Below are 16,613 nucleotides of genomic sequence, written 5' to 3' on the forward strand. Positions count from 1 at the left end.
ATTTTCATTTCACAAGAGTTAAGAAATGTAATTCCTTCATTAAATATATGTTACACTCAAAAAATCTGAAGGCAGTAAAAATTCTTTTAAAAAATATTCAAAATATATTTCAGGATTATGTCAAACTAAGCTCAAAAATAGCTATTTAAATTGCTTTGAGCTTGCCTTGTACAGATCCATATTAGAAAAGATAGAGCTACATAGGAAAAGGATAAAAATGTAGCTTTTTGTTTTATCAAAAGTGGATGAGGGGAAAGTTCAAATATAGCCATAGAGCCTATGTTAAAAATCGCGACTATCAAAGTTTCGCCAATCACTATTGTGTTTACTAGTGAACGATGGACTTACAAACGCGCGACTGAAATTATTTCAGACATTTATATTTCTTGGTTCACCAGAATGAAAGCGATAGTTAATACGTCACACTATGCTCCAGAAACGTTAAAAAATTTATGAAGTACAATGCATTACAGGAAATGAGTGCTTTTATGCATTTTCCCAGGAAATAGACAAATTCGTTTATTACAAACAGAGAAACTAGCACACTAGGGCGAGACCGACATTGGGATGTCCTCTCTCTCGCCAAGAAGGAACGCCAGACGGAGTTCACTCGATTTCACTTCACGCGGGAGACTTACCAACTCGCATTTCCTCTGGTGGAGCTTGTTGGTGAGAGGGAGGATGCCCCATTGGCAGCCTTGACCCTGCGTGTTGGTTTCTCTGTTTGTAATAAACGAATATGTCTATAGTAAGGTCAAGTATAAAGTTAAAAGAGTAAAATAGAAGAGAATCCACAGGAAATGTTTTGCCTTTGCCAAAATAAGCCAAACGAGCCTTCAATAATAAAGATAAAATTTTTCTCTCATAATTCTGGAAAAGATATCAGAGGAAACCGTTTTTGAACTATTAACCTAACTCTTTAATTACAACATCATAAAACCTTACCAATTACCAACCCTGTTCAGACAACAAACACATTCGAGAGAGTTGTAGCATACGACGTTAACCGCTTAACCGTGAATTAGTACAAGCAGGGCCGGAAATAAGGAAAAATTCTTATAGAACATCTGTCCAGTGGCGCCCCCTTTGACTTTAAAAAAATATAGAACATTGTCCACTGGAGTGTGCAAAAATAGTATTGCATCTTAATCGTCAAACTATCGAAACTTCGGAAAATTTATTGGTCAAAATGTTCAGTGACCCCCATAGCTTTTAGAAAAATTATGGGACATTTTAAAATTTTATTGGACAATGTCCAGTGTCCTGTGCTTATTTCCGGCTCTGAGCACAAGACCTACTGTAACTGTTAGGAAGTGAACGGCTTATTATATCGAAACTCTGATGTTTAAGACTTTTGGCCATTTTCATACTTTCCCCTCATTCACTTCCTAACCTATTTAATTATTACTTAGTAGTTATTTGACAACCCTTATCTTGGGATTTAAAATTGACTCCGACTTTAACTCGATCAAAATTTTGTGAGAAAGATAGGTTACGAAGAAAAGAGTGTGTTTAAATTTTATAGTGGCATATCGAAAGTCTTGCGAAGAGAAGTATTTCAGTCATAAAAATAAACCTTAAAATCGCAAGCACCATTATTACATTAAAAGGCACGCTAGCGAGGGGTCGGTCATTCATGAAATCCAGTACGCTACCCTCGAAATCCAACTTAAGAAATCCGAAATCAATGCTCATTTTGAAATCTCATAAGAAGTCCGAAAGCAATGCTGATTTTGAAATCCCATAAGAAATCCAAAATCAGTAACGAAATCACAAAATCAGTAACGAAATCACAAAATCAGTAACGAAATCACAAAATCAGTAACGAAATAACAAAATCAGTAACGAAATCATAAAATCAGAAAAGAAATCACGAAATTCATTACAAAATTCACGAAATCCAAAACCAAAAGAAATCCCAAAATCTGCCGAAATCACGGGAAAAAAATCGCAAAACTCGACGAAATCACGGGAAAAATTGCAAAAATCTGACGAAATCCGTTGGATTTTATCTAATTTTGAAATCAAACGAAATCAAAGGAAATAACCCAAAATCTTCCGAAATCAAAGGAAATAACCCAAAATCTTCCGAAATCACGGAAAAAAATTGCAAAATTCGACGAAATCACGGGAAAAATTGCAAAACCCGACGAAATCCGTTGGATTTTATCTAATTTTAAAATAAAACGAAATCAAATGAAATCCGAAGAAATCAAATTGGATTTCGAAATCCCGTACACTTTTTCCAAAACGTCCGACCACTCACTTTATGGTGTGGATACTGAATAATTTTTATTCTTTTGTAAAGGGTTCTTCGAATTGCTATTGATTAAATATTTCAAGTACGTGTTAAAAGAAACTACAGTACAATTTTTGGTAGATTGTGAAAATGAAGAATATTCACGAAAGTGACCTATTTAAAGATAAGTACCATCTTATTTTCAGTTCCTGCGTTATAAAAGAGGCTGGAAATTTTACTTAGTGTTTATATTGAAGTGAGAAGTTTTGTCGGACGTGTCTAGCAAGTTTCGTCCAGCGCTTTTTACATTTTACTTTTTCGCTGACGTTAGCGTGATCCACAGTCGGGACCAAAGAGCGCCGCTGCTCTTGGAATAGGAAGGTCCCCTTGGGCATGAAAAGTTTATTTCCAAAGAAAAAAGAAAAAAAATGCCTCGGGATAGCTGAGCCAAGAAGGAGGTTTTCTGTACGTCCTCTTTTCCTCCGGAGGTTTGTGGAAAAGAGCATGAGCGGAGGAAGAGAGACAAGAGATTGATTGCGTGTTGTAGCTGATGGGACTGCGAAATAAGAAGATGCTGTAGAGCTGACGTTGAAAAGCTTTCTTTCCTTCCTTCGCCCCTACCCCCATCTTTAACGGAGCTTGTTTGGTAAAATTGCCAACTTTAAAAAAGTAATAAAATCAAGAAAAATTCTGTATTTGCTCCCCCAGAAATTCGGGTTTATATGTTCGTAAATTCCTCTTTCTTTTTTTTTTTGTAAGGAGACATCTGCTGGTTTTCAAAAAAGTGACCAAGAATTATGATAGATTGGGTTTGGCAGATTTAGCGGATGGTCAAATTAATTCAAACAGCCTCAGAGACACTTTGGTCTCACCGTTGAACATAATAATATACGAAATATAACAGATTGATTTAATATTACATACTTTTATATAAACAATATAATTAAACCTAATTTAACCTTTGTTTGTAGCTAAAATATTGCTTTACTGAGTTTGCTCAATGGTAACACTAATATCAGAAGGGAATAAGAGAGAAGGGACACACTTTATATCTCCATAATGCTTTACACTCGTAACAACAGTCTTACCAATCTCAAATCAATTTCACTGATTGGCTATCTAACTTCTGTCTTAGCTGTGACGTCACATAAGAAGGTGACAAAAAGTAGTTTTGTTTACAACTTTACATTGAAGGAGATAAAAATGGCCGAATTTCATGTTGATAAACGATATCAAGCTGTGCAATTAATTTAGATACACGGGAATTGAGAACATACCAAAATCAGATAATTTGAAGGTAATAAATAGATGAAAACTAATTATTCTGAATTAATATTAAAAAAATAAAACTATTTTCAATAAAACACATACTTGTGGTTTTGATTACACAAGAACGAAACATCGACAGCCCTAAGCCTTTGGAGAATGAAAATCTAGCAGACAAATAGGCCGCCTGATACCGCGTAGAACTTAAAGAACTATATTTGCAGTAAATTGGTTAAAAGCTGTGTGCTTGCGCAAAGTTTTCGCGGTTTTCTTGAGGTTGGTCGGACTCTCGTTACCAAAGCAGGCTTTAATGTCTCCCTTCTCTCTTATTCCCTTCTGCTAATATGTATCTCGTACGCTGTTAAAATTTGAAGTTACATTTGGTCAATCTACTAAGACCTGTCAATCATAGATCTTGGCTACACATAAAGAAGAATTTTTATTGGACCAAAATACAGTATTTTCATGATTTTATTTCTGTTTTGGTAATTCCCCCCCCCCCCCCAAAGAAATAATATGACTAAACAAGTAAGGAAGTTTAAAACTTCACCTGTAGTTTAATTTTTACTTCATTGATAAAAATCTTTAATTCTCCATGAAATATCATTCCCTCCACTCTTAACTAAGGATGTGTAAATACTTGAAAGGGTTATCGGTTCAGAACTGGATTCACCCACTAGTTTTGAAACCCTCTTCATTATACTTTTCAAGTGATTTAAAAAGCCTCGGTTCACTCTTTAATTAGTCACATCTCTCGGGGTTTTCTCATCCTATTTGAAAATATAGTTAAGACTAGAAGCTAGCCACCAAACCCAAGGAAAATCAACTTGAAGAAACCGCGTTTGCAATTAGCATCTCGATTATTTCATTTCTCCTCACTTTAATATTTGTCAGTATTTTGAACAGCTTTGAAACTGCTTGGCTCACTAGCGTCGCTAGGGTTCTTCGAAATGGGGGGGGGGGCTAATCTTGGTAATATATTTGAATATTGTTATAAGAAATTTCGTATGATTTGTTCATAGGAATATGTGTAGACTATCCGAAAATTCACCGTGATCTAATGCAAGATTATCAGCAACTGCGCTAGTAGAAGCATCCAAATACTCATATTGATTAGAACCAGTTATGTCTGATTCTGAGGAGTCTTAAATTATTTTTATTTTCATGGCGAAAAATCTAGTTTGCTACTCTACTCTATATTCTGTAATGTGTGCGAGTTTGTGAGTAAATAGCGAGGGGTAGTTCACAAAATCACCAAAGAAATCAGAAATTCAGTAAATAAATCACAAAATCAGTAAAAAAAATCACAAAATCAGTAAAGAAATCACAAAACTAACAAAGAAATCATAAAATCAGAAACACAATCAGTAAAGAAATCGCGAAATCCATTACAAAATTCATGAAATCCAAAGTCAAAAGAAATTACAAAACCCGTCGAAATCACGGGAAAAATTGCTAAATCTGACAAAATCCGTTGGATTTTATCGAATTTTCAAATCAAACAAAATCCGACGAAATCAAATGAAATCTGAAGAAATCAAATTAGATTTCGGAATCCCGTACACTTTTTCATAAACGTCCGACCCCTCGGTAAAAAGGGCAGTTTTTAGTTTTAGTTTGCTTTCAGTTGCCACTACCGAGACTCCCTTCGAAAGAACGTGAAACATATTACATGTTTCCATCTGTTGAATGATCTGCTCTATTTATTTGTTCTCTGTTCATTCGCGGATGCTGAATTTTATTTTCTTCACAATTATTTTGTTTGTTATTAAAATTCATCTCTACGAAGACGATACTTAACGAATCTATCAATATAATTTTCTTTTAAATTGCTATCGAATTTTTAGAGGGGCTACTAGCAATGTTTTGGTATGGAGGGGCAATAGCCCCCCCCCCAATAAAAGGCCTAGCGACGCCACTGGCTTTTCTTATTTTTCCTTAATCGGTTCGTTTTACCCAGTTCATGATTGGCACTTTGCCAGCTAGAGAGGTCTGACAACGGCGAGCTTCGTAACCACCACAAAAACCAAAGCCTGTGTCTTTTAAGAGATACATATTGACTTTACATTTTCGGAAGGGAAGCTAGGAAAGATGGATCTCCTTCAAACAAATTTGTACCATAAGCACTTTTAAGTCACGTAAATAATCAAACGTTTTAAAACCAATTGAGCCTTTCAAGATTCCTGAACGGCGCCATTTTTTAAACAATTGTTAAAGGCATTGTATCAAGTCAACGTCAACACGAGATCATTTGAATTAAGAAAAAAAAGTTCTTTCTAAAAAAGAAAATGTCATTAGTAGTTTTATTACCCTCCAACTCTAGAGAATTTTGAAACAATTCACTAAATATCAAATTATAAATTTTTATTCCAAAACCCTTTTATCCCATGACCCACTACATATCTTTTATTTCATGGGTATTTTATAACACATAATATATTTTTCGTTTCATTTTTGAAATGAAATTGTTGGACTGTATCGAAAATTTAATTTTTCAGACATAACTGAAATTAAAATAAAAATTACATGATTAGAAATTCAAATTATTCCCAGGTATACTAATAAAAAAAGCCAAAGCAACCAAATAAAAACTACCCGGGAAAATGGAAAATTCTGTACAAACTGGAATTGAACGGATGTCCCTTGAGGTACAGTCAGGGCCGGAAATAAGCACAGGACACTGGACATTGTCCAATAAAATTTTAAAATGTCCCATAATTTTTTCAAAAACAAAGGGGGTCACTGGACAGTTTGACCAATAAATTTTCCCAAGTTTTGATAGCCTGACTATGGAGATGCGACACTATTTAGGCACACGCCAGTGGACAATGTCCAATAAATTTTCCAGACAAATAGGGGGTCACTGGACACATGTCCTATAAATATTTTTTCTTATTTCCGGCCCTGGGTACAGTACTACAGTGTGGACCGTGAGCCACTGGGCTCAGCGGCCGTATCAAATAAAACTGAGATAATTTGAGCTTAAGGCTGAGCCAGTATCTTAAGAGTAGCGGTAAGGGGGCCCACGTGAAACGATCAGAGTCTAAGGCAGGGTTGGCAAAAATCCGGCAAAACTAGTTTTTGCCGGGACACGTGGCAAAAAGTGGAAAAAACCGGCAAAAACGGAAAAAACTGGCAAAAATTGGCAAAAACCCTTCCCCGATTAAAATGACAATTAGAAATAATAACTTTGGCTTTCTATTTGTCATTCGTGTTATTATAGGTCTACCAACTGCTAATATGTCTCAATCTTAATCAGTTTTATAACATTTCTTTTATTGTAAACGTTCGAGCTAAATCCACTTTAAAATTACAACTTATGAAATTTTTCTCCCATTCGAATGATCTTGGTTGCCTCGCATTTGATAGCTAAACAATAAGTTTGAAGCAGTTTCTAGCTTTAACGTACTGTTTCGAAAATTCGAAGTGAACCATAAGGTGAAGATCAAACTGAAACTGCAAAGCTACTCGGAAACTATTCACTGTTACAAACTCTCTACGAGTGCTTAGTTGAAAATTAGCGTTTTGCAAAAAATAAGAACTGATTTTTCATTTATTTGTATAACAGGCCAAAACGTTCCTTGCCAAAATTGCCACGCGGTTTTTTCCTCCATATTTATACCGAGCATGTAACCCAATTCATGATTATGGTAGAATTTTGGACGTTTTCATTTTATTTCAACTCCGAATATTTTTGTTTTTAAAATTTAATTCGTTATTTCCACATAAAGTGGAAAAAAAGTGGCAAAAAGGTTTTTTCCACCACTGGCGAAAACGTGCCAACCCTGGTCTAAGGTGTAAGGTGACCGAGCTTACCCCCGATGGCGGGGAAAGACAAATTACTGCTCCTTTTAAAATACATACTCCGTGATCTAGCGCCCGTTGGAAAGAATCTATAGGCTATATGGACGTTTCTTTAAGGTTCAAATTTTTCAGCTCATGTTTTCCACTACTTCGCACGATTTACGTGTGGTTGTTTATAACACAAGTTACCTTATACACAGTGGTATACAACTGCATAGTATCTTTATGCACCCCTGCCGTAGCGCAGTGTGCTCTTTCCCAGAATTTCTATTTTCAGTAAATTAAAAAAGTGAAAACGGTTAATACTAACTGGACGTTATGAGCCTGGTTAGTTTTCCTCACCGTAGCCTTTGGGAATTTCTTTCCAATTTCTAGAAAGCGGCAAAACTTATGAAATGGCTTCCAATCTTTACTGATATAGATATGTGTACACGAGGCGACAAGGCTTTCATAAGACTATTGAAGGAGTGATAATATCATGGAAATTTCCATGAAGTTATTAGAGTTCATTAAAGGTTATGTACTTAATGTTTAAGAAGCGTTTCAAATATATATTTTTAGGGACACACACGTACCTTGTGGGTTTTGGAACATCGACCTGTTGCTTTACAGTTATGCAAAACTAAGTCCCCAATTCTTTTTACACATGGTACTTCGTTCCAATTTTTTCCCCTGTTAGTTGCTTCTAAAAAGTTGTAGAAGACTTTTACGGATTTCATTATAAATATTTCATTTTAGATGATTATGACTTGTATGGGCGATCGTAGCGACTTTGGCTAACACTTGATTTTCTGAGGATTATCCCTTTAAACCCATAGTTATATTGAGAGAAATTACCAATTAGTACAATCAGAAGTGAGATGAGAATAGAAGTACTGAGCTAACCAAATTCTTCACTTGGCGAAAGTGAATATTCTTGATAACATACCAACGGTTGGCCCACTAGTAGCGGTTTCTGAATTTTCCCTCCAAAACGTGAGACGCTCGCGGTGGTAGACGGCCGAACTAGATTCAAGGAGCCGCGTCCGTGTTCCGCCGCTTTGGGTTGAGGGGAAGGGGGTAAGAAATTTTTTTCGAACTCGACCAGTTTTTTTCTCTGTAGCGTATGCGCCATGGAAGCGGCATAAAATCCTCAAATTTGTTCACTAGTGCCAGGATCTACTACCAATGCTAGAGCTCTTTATATCTTGTCTCATCTCACTTCTGGTACAATCAAATGTAGTTGACAATTTTAAAGCGAAATCTCATTTCCCCAACCAAAATATCAAAGTCAATGATAAAATTCTGGGAATCACGTGGACTTTTACCCATCTAAAAGCTTATAATTTTACTTGTGAAAATTATGTTGATATTAATGTTTCATTTTTATCTCCATAACAGGGCTCCCATCTGGTCTCTAAAATACCTAAAAGTCTCTACTTTTTGGGTAGGTCTCTAAACCACCATAAAATCGCCATTTGGTCTCTAAACCACCCTATTTTCAAAACTTCCCGTTTTTAATATTCCATCTAAAATATTTTGCAACAGTAAAACTATTCTCACTCCGATTATATCATCAGCTATAGCATAGCTTTTGGCAAACTGACAATTCGAGATGGAATCCTATTAAATTTTCAAACCTTTATTAGTTCGTAAGGCGGCACCACTAGCTTGTGATACTTTCGTACAAATAAAGATCTCATTTTGATTTTGAATTGGTCTCTATTTGGTTCCTATTTTCAAGAATTTGGTCCTTATTTTACCCTATTTTTAACGTGAAAGGTCTCTTTTTTCACTATTATTTTAAGAAATTTCTGTGGGAGCCCTGCCATAATTTTATTTTAATCGAGTGTTAAAAGCGAAAATTACCTCAAGCTAAACTACGAATTGAGCCTTCTTTTATTTCTGTGTGAAGTGTATTTTTGAAATTAGAGATCGCCAACTTTTTGGAGGAAAACCGCGTAAATTAATATTAATAAAAATTTAAACATGGATCTTTTTCAAGTTCAAATCAGCTGTACAAAATATCCGAGGACAAAATCTTTGAATAATTTTCGTTTTTGAGGATTAGAGATGGTTTTATAAATTTTAGTATCATTAGAAATGTTCATGCGTTACTGAACAGCATAGACAGAACTTACCACAGAGAGTTAACAGAAAATCGAAATGAGCCTTTGATGGTGGTTCAGGCTCATCAGAAAACAAACTGATTGAAGGCAGGATACATAAAATAATAACATATTTCAGATCCATTTTAAACTATAAAGAGATAGTAAACTTAACTTTATGTAGAAAAAAAAATACTCAAATGAAAAGAGATTTTGTTCATAAAACCGCGACACTCTCTCTACATTATTATTACTTACGTTTTCGAGTGAAAAGTTAAAAACGTGTATTATTTCAATTTTATAGGGCAGTTTAAGTTTAGTACATATTGTTATCTGGAATGTCATATTGTTATATTGTTATCTGTAATGTTATATTGTTAACTGTTATGTCATATTGTTATATTGTTTTCTGTAATGTCATATTTTGATCATAAAACCACGAGAATCTCTCTACATTATTTTCGAGTGAGAGCTTTAAGTGCTACGTGGTTTTAGTTTCAATATCCGAAATTGAATGAATATGAATATATTGCTATCTGTAATGTCATGCTATTCGAATTAATACTTCTTGTTCATAAATTTCATCGCAGTCGTATTTCTCGTGAAAAGAAATATCATCTTGTTATATACTATGTCATTCTGTTCAGAAGAATGGCCAGTATCATAAGTTTATCATGCCTCTAAGTACTCAAATATGGGTTGCAACTGGGCATCTACCGCAGGCTACTTGACGTCAGAACTCGTATAGCGCTAGGATCCGAAGAGAGGAAATTTTGAAATTTCTGTCGCGGTGCAGCCACCAAGCGGTCGAGACGATTACTAAATGGGTCACATGATTAAAAATCATCCAATGGAATAAAGGACATTTTTACGTTTCGTATAGGCAGGCATTGGGGGAACGAATTTTACTTAAGCAACCCCAAATCCCTCTCCCTCTCTCGTGAGATAGAGGCGGTTTCAGTCCTGAAACATTCTAAAAGGGATAAAAGAAACGCTAGGCTAGGCAGTACAATTTTCCATTGAAGTTGAGGTGATAAATGATACGGAGAGAGTATAGGGTTTCATTAAAGGGAGCCAGACAAACACTATTGCCATAGGAGTAGCAGCCATTTCGCTACTTAGAGGCATGATAAACTTATGCTAGTTTTTAATTCTTTCCTTGCACACCTGGATAAGTGAGAGAGTTCTATTTCCATTCCAAAACTGGGTAAAACCGTAATCCCTGGTAAGATTGCGAGATCGTGTTATTCCTAATAAAAGTGCGAGATCATGAAATCCCTGATAAAACTCTCTACGGAAGAATGGCTAGTAATTAACACAAAATGTCTGATAAATTTGCGAAATCATGTAATCTCTGACTGAATAGCAAAAACACGAAATAAAGAACAGATTTGCGAAAACATAAAATACGGCAATATCTGTTAAAAGTGAAAAATTTTGAACAAATCTTGAAATTCCTTAGTGTTGAGCGAATGTCAGAGAAAGACAAATATTATGATAAGCAACAAAAACTCCAAGACCTTTTAACAGTGAAAAGCGTAATATCTGATGCAATAGCTTAATTCATGAAATCCCTGGTAAAAATTTTAAATAACGTAGAATTCCAAGAACTATAGCTAAAATAACATATTTATTTTTTTAAATACCTATTCATCTTAGTGTTATATATTGTATTTTTACCTCTCCAAGTGACGATGACGTAACGGAGTGGTGTCTGCGTGTTTGTCTGTCACAGCGTTCGCAGTTGGCAAATCGCAGCAAACGTGTTCGCAGAAAGAAATTTTTACCTCTCTGGTGTCTGTGTGTCTGGCTATCTGTTTTTACACCCCAAGGGACCGCGTTAGCAGTTTGCAAATCGGAGCAAACGTGTTCTCGAATTCCGGACTGCATTTAAAGTTCCCGGAAATCTGGAAAATTTTATTACACTTCCACTGGCTAGCAGCACCATTTTATGGGCTTTGTCTGTCCAAACTGCCTTCTAAACTCGACCATATTCTTAGACAGTAGTTTGTACTTACTGGCTTCTAAACACCACCATCTTCTCGTCTTTGTCCATCCGACTTGGACACCAGTCTGTACTTACTGGCTTCTAATCACCACCATCATCTGCTCTTTGTCCATCCCACATGGACGCCAGCCTGTACTTACTGGCTTCTTAACTCAACCATTTTCTGGTTTTTGTCCACCTCAAATGTGGGATGGACAAAAGACCAGATGATGGTGGTGTTTAGAAGGCAGAAAATACAGACTGGTGTCCATGTTGGGTGGACGAAAGGCCAGATGATGGTGGTGTTTAGAAGCCAGTAAATACAGACTGGTGTCCATGTGGGATGGACAAAAGACCAGAAGATGGTGGTGTTAGACAGACAATGGAGTAACAGCCAGTGTAAGTGGAATACAATTTTCCAATGTTCAGGGAACTGTAAATGCTGTCCGGAAATTGTGAACACGTTTGCTCCGATTTGCAAACTGCTAACGCTGTCCCCTGGGGTGTAACAATAGACAGACAGACACGTCGAAATTAGAACCCCTCCGTGAAATACGTCACTCGGAGAGGTAAAACTCGTAATAATGGTTTATAGACAAAACTAACATAATATATCGAACGTGGCAGTTTTAAGTCACAATTTGACCTAACAATAATCTCGTTTCTCAGCCTTTGTCTCTAGAAGTTTAGTCTAATGGGGTAAAGAATTGTTCGCTAGAACCACAGTCGAGTATAAACATGGGATGGAAATGAAGTATGCCACTGAATAATAAAACGCCCTATTTGGAGAAACACACTATTGGAAATATAAACTGATAGGTCGAACATTAAACTATTATAGTGTTTGAACTAAACTAACGATATAAATGTCTAGACATGAGTTAACTTTTCTGTTTCAGAGAAAGCAATGTGTATTTATTACACGAATAAATATCTACTTTGGGAAAACACTGAAATACTGAACTGAATAATGCCGTCATAAAATGGTTTTTCGTCGAATTTTTGTTACTCTCCACAGAATATAAACCAAAATTTTCTCGAGCTGTTGAGAATCTTTATTTTGTAACACGATTGACTATTCCATTTCGTTATCAACTTTAGGGTAGCGACAGAGAAGAAGTAATCCACAGATGAGAGTATATAAATCAGCATTAAAATGCTATGAGATAATAGACTAGGATGATGATAGAGCAGTAAATGTACCATTTAAGTGAACAAAATTTAGAACATAATTCAGTACGAGCTTGAAAATTTGAAGAATATTTTCAGATATCTCAAAAAATAACAATTTTACCATGTGCATTTCTAAATAACGGAGTCATCACGCTCCAGTTTTTACTCACATCGTATGATGGGTATCTACGATGAGTTTGACCTGTTCTGTAGTAGTAATAGTCGTCGTCGTCGTGACACCGTTGCGCCTTTGGCAGTATGAAATTTTTGTTCGTCATTTTTAAATGTTAACGTTTCAGTTCACAGGTCGAATTTTAAACTTTATTCAGGGAAGAAATCTTTTTTCAAATACTTTTAAGTTATTTTTCTCCACCAAGATTCGAACCACGGACCTTCGGACCAACAGCTCTGTCCTACACTAACTGACCTACAGACATTTGCTGAAAAACTGTTGCAGAGATGATAGTAGTAGTAAGAAGGCTCGGAGAGACTAAGTCTCCGTCAGGCTCAGCCCACCCCCCAAACCGGTACTCTACTTTTTCTACTACAGGTTTATTGCTATCATGTTATCTACATTGTATCGATGCGACTAATAGTTTTACCAAATAGTAGCAATAGTAGAGGTACAATGAGAACTATTGACAAACATGAATAGAAATAACGGACATGAGGAAGTAAGTAGGGTGTTGGTGACGTGTGATTCTCATTCCCTGGCAGGCAAAGAAATACTATTCACATCGTCACCGGAATACCAGGGATTATTTGATTAGAAGGAAATTTATTGAAGTAGGGATAGCTATATTGTGCTCTGCCCATCTTGTTTTTTGTTGTTTTATTATTTTTTTTCTGTGTTTTTTTTCAAGTCTCAGAAAACTTCCCTAAATTCATCGATAGTAATGAATTTTTCCAGAAGAAAATAGGGGAAGTGGGTAGCCGTAGCCTTGAGCCATACAAGTCGTCCAGTGTTTCTCACTTACAATGGTCGATTCCCCTACCACCCTTAAAATTTGAATCTGGCCAATCGGCGCGAAGCATAAAATAGTACCAGATTTCATTGCGAACGCCACCATGTAGCGAACTGTGGAACTAACTTGTGTAGTCTGCTTATATTTCTGCTGTGCGTCAGTTTGAGTTAGGGTTACGTCAGGCAACGGGTTAATGCGGATATTGGTTTAATTAAGGACGAAAATTCGGTTATTTAATAAAATGAATGTCGTTAAGAGTACGCAGTGTGATTTAACGTACAAGGAAACTACCGATAAGAAAACTCAGGCTGTGTTGAAAGGAAAAGTAAGATCTACCCAAACCAATCCCAATGTTAAAAATCAAACTACAACAACTTGGATACAACTTTATTACTTTGAACTCTTCCCTATCACAGTTTAAAACTTCGGACAAGTTAATTTTTTCCCTGGAACTTAGAAATACCAATGTATTTAACAATAAAGACATATTTTAAAATAAGTTATGAATTTAGTACTTACCACTCGATTCCAGCCTCTGCCATTCTGCCTGAGTGCCTCACTGCCTCTAGCAGACGTCTCTAGTCAGTTGGAAGGCGTAGGACCGTACTGTCCACAGAATCACGTCACTCGTGTGTTAATGCGCGTAAAAATCCTATCTCTCTTCACCCCCACGGGGAGGGAAATGGCGCGAAAAGTCCGTAAACGGGACGCCTCGCGAAGTTGCCCAAGCTACCCACTTCCCCTATTTTCTTCTGATTTTTCGCAATTTCTTAAAATTCTTTTACTAGCCAGCCTTTATAACATCCGCAAAATCTGTTCGTCGAATATATTCAGAATAATTAAATCAACTTAGCGTTTGTGTATGTAAACATAAAGTATGATCTTATTTCAAGTGGTCTGAAGTCGCGCCATTTGAATAGACGTAATGATATAATAGTATAAAAATTTTAAAAAAATGGGGGCTAATCATGGTCGGCATTAACTAGAATATAAACAACGCTTATAAAAACTCTTAAACTGACCAATGTGCTTGTGCAATTTCACGCGATTATTTTATTTTATTTTTTTTCCAACACGTGGAAATAAGAAAAATATTTACAATTAGCCCTTGAATGTCCGTAAATACATCAGTGAAAAATTCCTATTTTTGATTACATCGTCTTTCATGTTTTAATATTTCAACGGTGAAATTTAAAAATAAATTTAAAATTATCGTAACTTTTCTTTCAATAATACTAGCCTGCTTATTTATTGGATGAATTTAGTGTTATCAGCCTCATTTTAAAACTATCGTGGAATTCCTTGTCGTCGTTATTCAAATTCTCTATCAAAGTACATTTCATTTTATTTCTTTGAACCTAGTCTCTCGAATAGAACAATTTCCCAGCCTTTGCTATTTAGAATAAGGCTCTGAATACGACATACCAGTCAGAAAAAATAAGGCCGCCATTACAGTAGTAAAAGATGTTGACAAACGACGACATCGTGACGGCCCCCCGTTATCAGAATCGCTTTAGGCGCTGCACCTCGGAGATCACGACTTTCGAGAGCTGCATTTCTATATAGCTGGCTACAATCTTCTTGAATTCAAATTGAAAGAATTTCTTGAAAACATTCCGAATAGCTTTAGAGTCTATGGACTGGGCCCATCGTCTCGAAGCGATATCTCCCGCTTGACGTTTAATGTCGGCCGTCGAATGTCGAGAAAACGACGTCAGACAATGGTTTGGATCGATTTGAAGGTATAGGGCAGAGAACCAAACCTGACAAGGCCTAACGCCGACATGGAGAGGATATGTACAATTTCAAGTTTATCGATGTATTCCTCTAAAACAGTATTTCTCGATCCGAATACAGACGAGAACTGCAGGGAAAAATCGTGAGATATAATTTGTGTAAACGGTAATTTACGGAGCTTAGTTACCATTTTAAACTTTGCTAAAAATTACATTTTTCAGTATGCAGGAATGAGTGCAATATTTATATGGAAAGTTTTTAGTTTTACCAAGAAGCTGCCACTAATGTTAGTGTCAACTCAGAAGTTAAGGGCAAGCGAACACTAAAGCGCTTAATATCTTATTTTATGATTTGTTTTTTAGTTATTTTATTGTAGAGAAATTCACTTTCAATTTGGTGATGTTATAATTACCTTGTAAATTCTAGATTTATTTTTAATATTTATTTCTGTTATTTTATGCAAATAATAGGAATTTATCAATGTTTTTTCATCTGAAACTTGCACCTTCACTTTACACACACCATCGATGCGTAAGAGCGTATTGCTCGGAATCTCCCTGAAAAACTTTTTGTGTTTATTTCAACTGTATATTTTAATCAGCTTGCCCTAGGATTAACGTTTTTCATTTACTAAGTCGCTAAATCTGTAAGAGATATTTTATTCGGAAGTAAAAACTGATGCTTAAGCATACAGCTTTGGATATGATCCAACACGATCCATGAATGATCTTAGAGATCTCTGACGGATTTTATTGTAATCTCTGAGCAGCTAAATGAAATAGGCCTTTGGTCGAAGAAACTTTCATCGGCCGTGTCTTTTGAAATAAAGTTTAAAAAATTTTATCCGTCTACTAAAGTAGAAAGAAGTTGAAGTCAGGTAATGAAATTGATGAAAATAATATCTAAATCTTGCCAGCCGGTAAAAACGACGGAGTTTGGTGGAAGAATACTGGCGGAAGAGAAAGCCTTTGAACGATATAGCATTTTCCCCTTTATTACGTTCCCGTTGGTCGAAGCCCATTTTTTTCACCCTTCTCGAAATTCCCTGTCTTTCTTCGGTTAAAGCTAAAAGTGGGATTTGAAGCGTCCGTTGGAATTTTCCTATCTAATCAAGCTGTATAGAATGATTCGGAAATTTCGTGGCGCGTTTAGGATCCGCTTTTGTTCTTGTACAGTCTCGGAGCTTCAGGCCCTAGCTACGGAATGCGCATTCTCTCCCTCTCCCCACTCTCTCTTTTCCAACTACCAACATTCCAGAGCGGAGAAACGGGGCTCTTACTTCCTAACCGCCATACCTTAACTTTACTACTTTCCAGTCTCTAGCCGTCACCCAATTCCAAAGCGCGGCTTAACGG

At 36.1% G+C, this 16,613-nt stretch overlaps 1 protein-coding gene across 1 annotated transcript in view; it reads left to right on the top strand.

Moving 5' to 3' along the window:
- LOC149627437 (fibroblast growth factor receptor-like 1) overlaps positions 1 to 16,613 on the top strand; it is a 140,066-nt gene that overhangs the window by 26,687 nt on the left and 96,766 nt on the right. The window lies entirely within an intron of this gene.

The sequence above is a fragment of the Phalangium opilio genome, unplaced genomic scaffold, assembly GCF_054372755.1.
Source record: "Phalangium opilio isolate 3A_F unplaced genomic scaffold, DU_Popi_V2 ptg000105l_1, whole genome shotgun sequence".
In the NCBI taxonomy this organism is placed as follows: Eukaryota; Metazoa; Arthropoda; class Arachnida; order Opiliones; family Phalangiidae; genus Phalangium; species Phalangium opilio.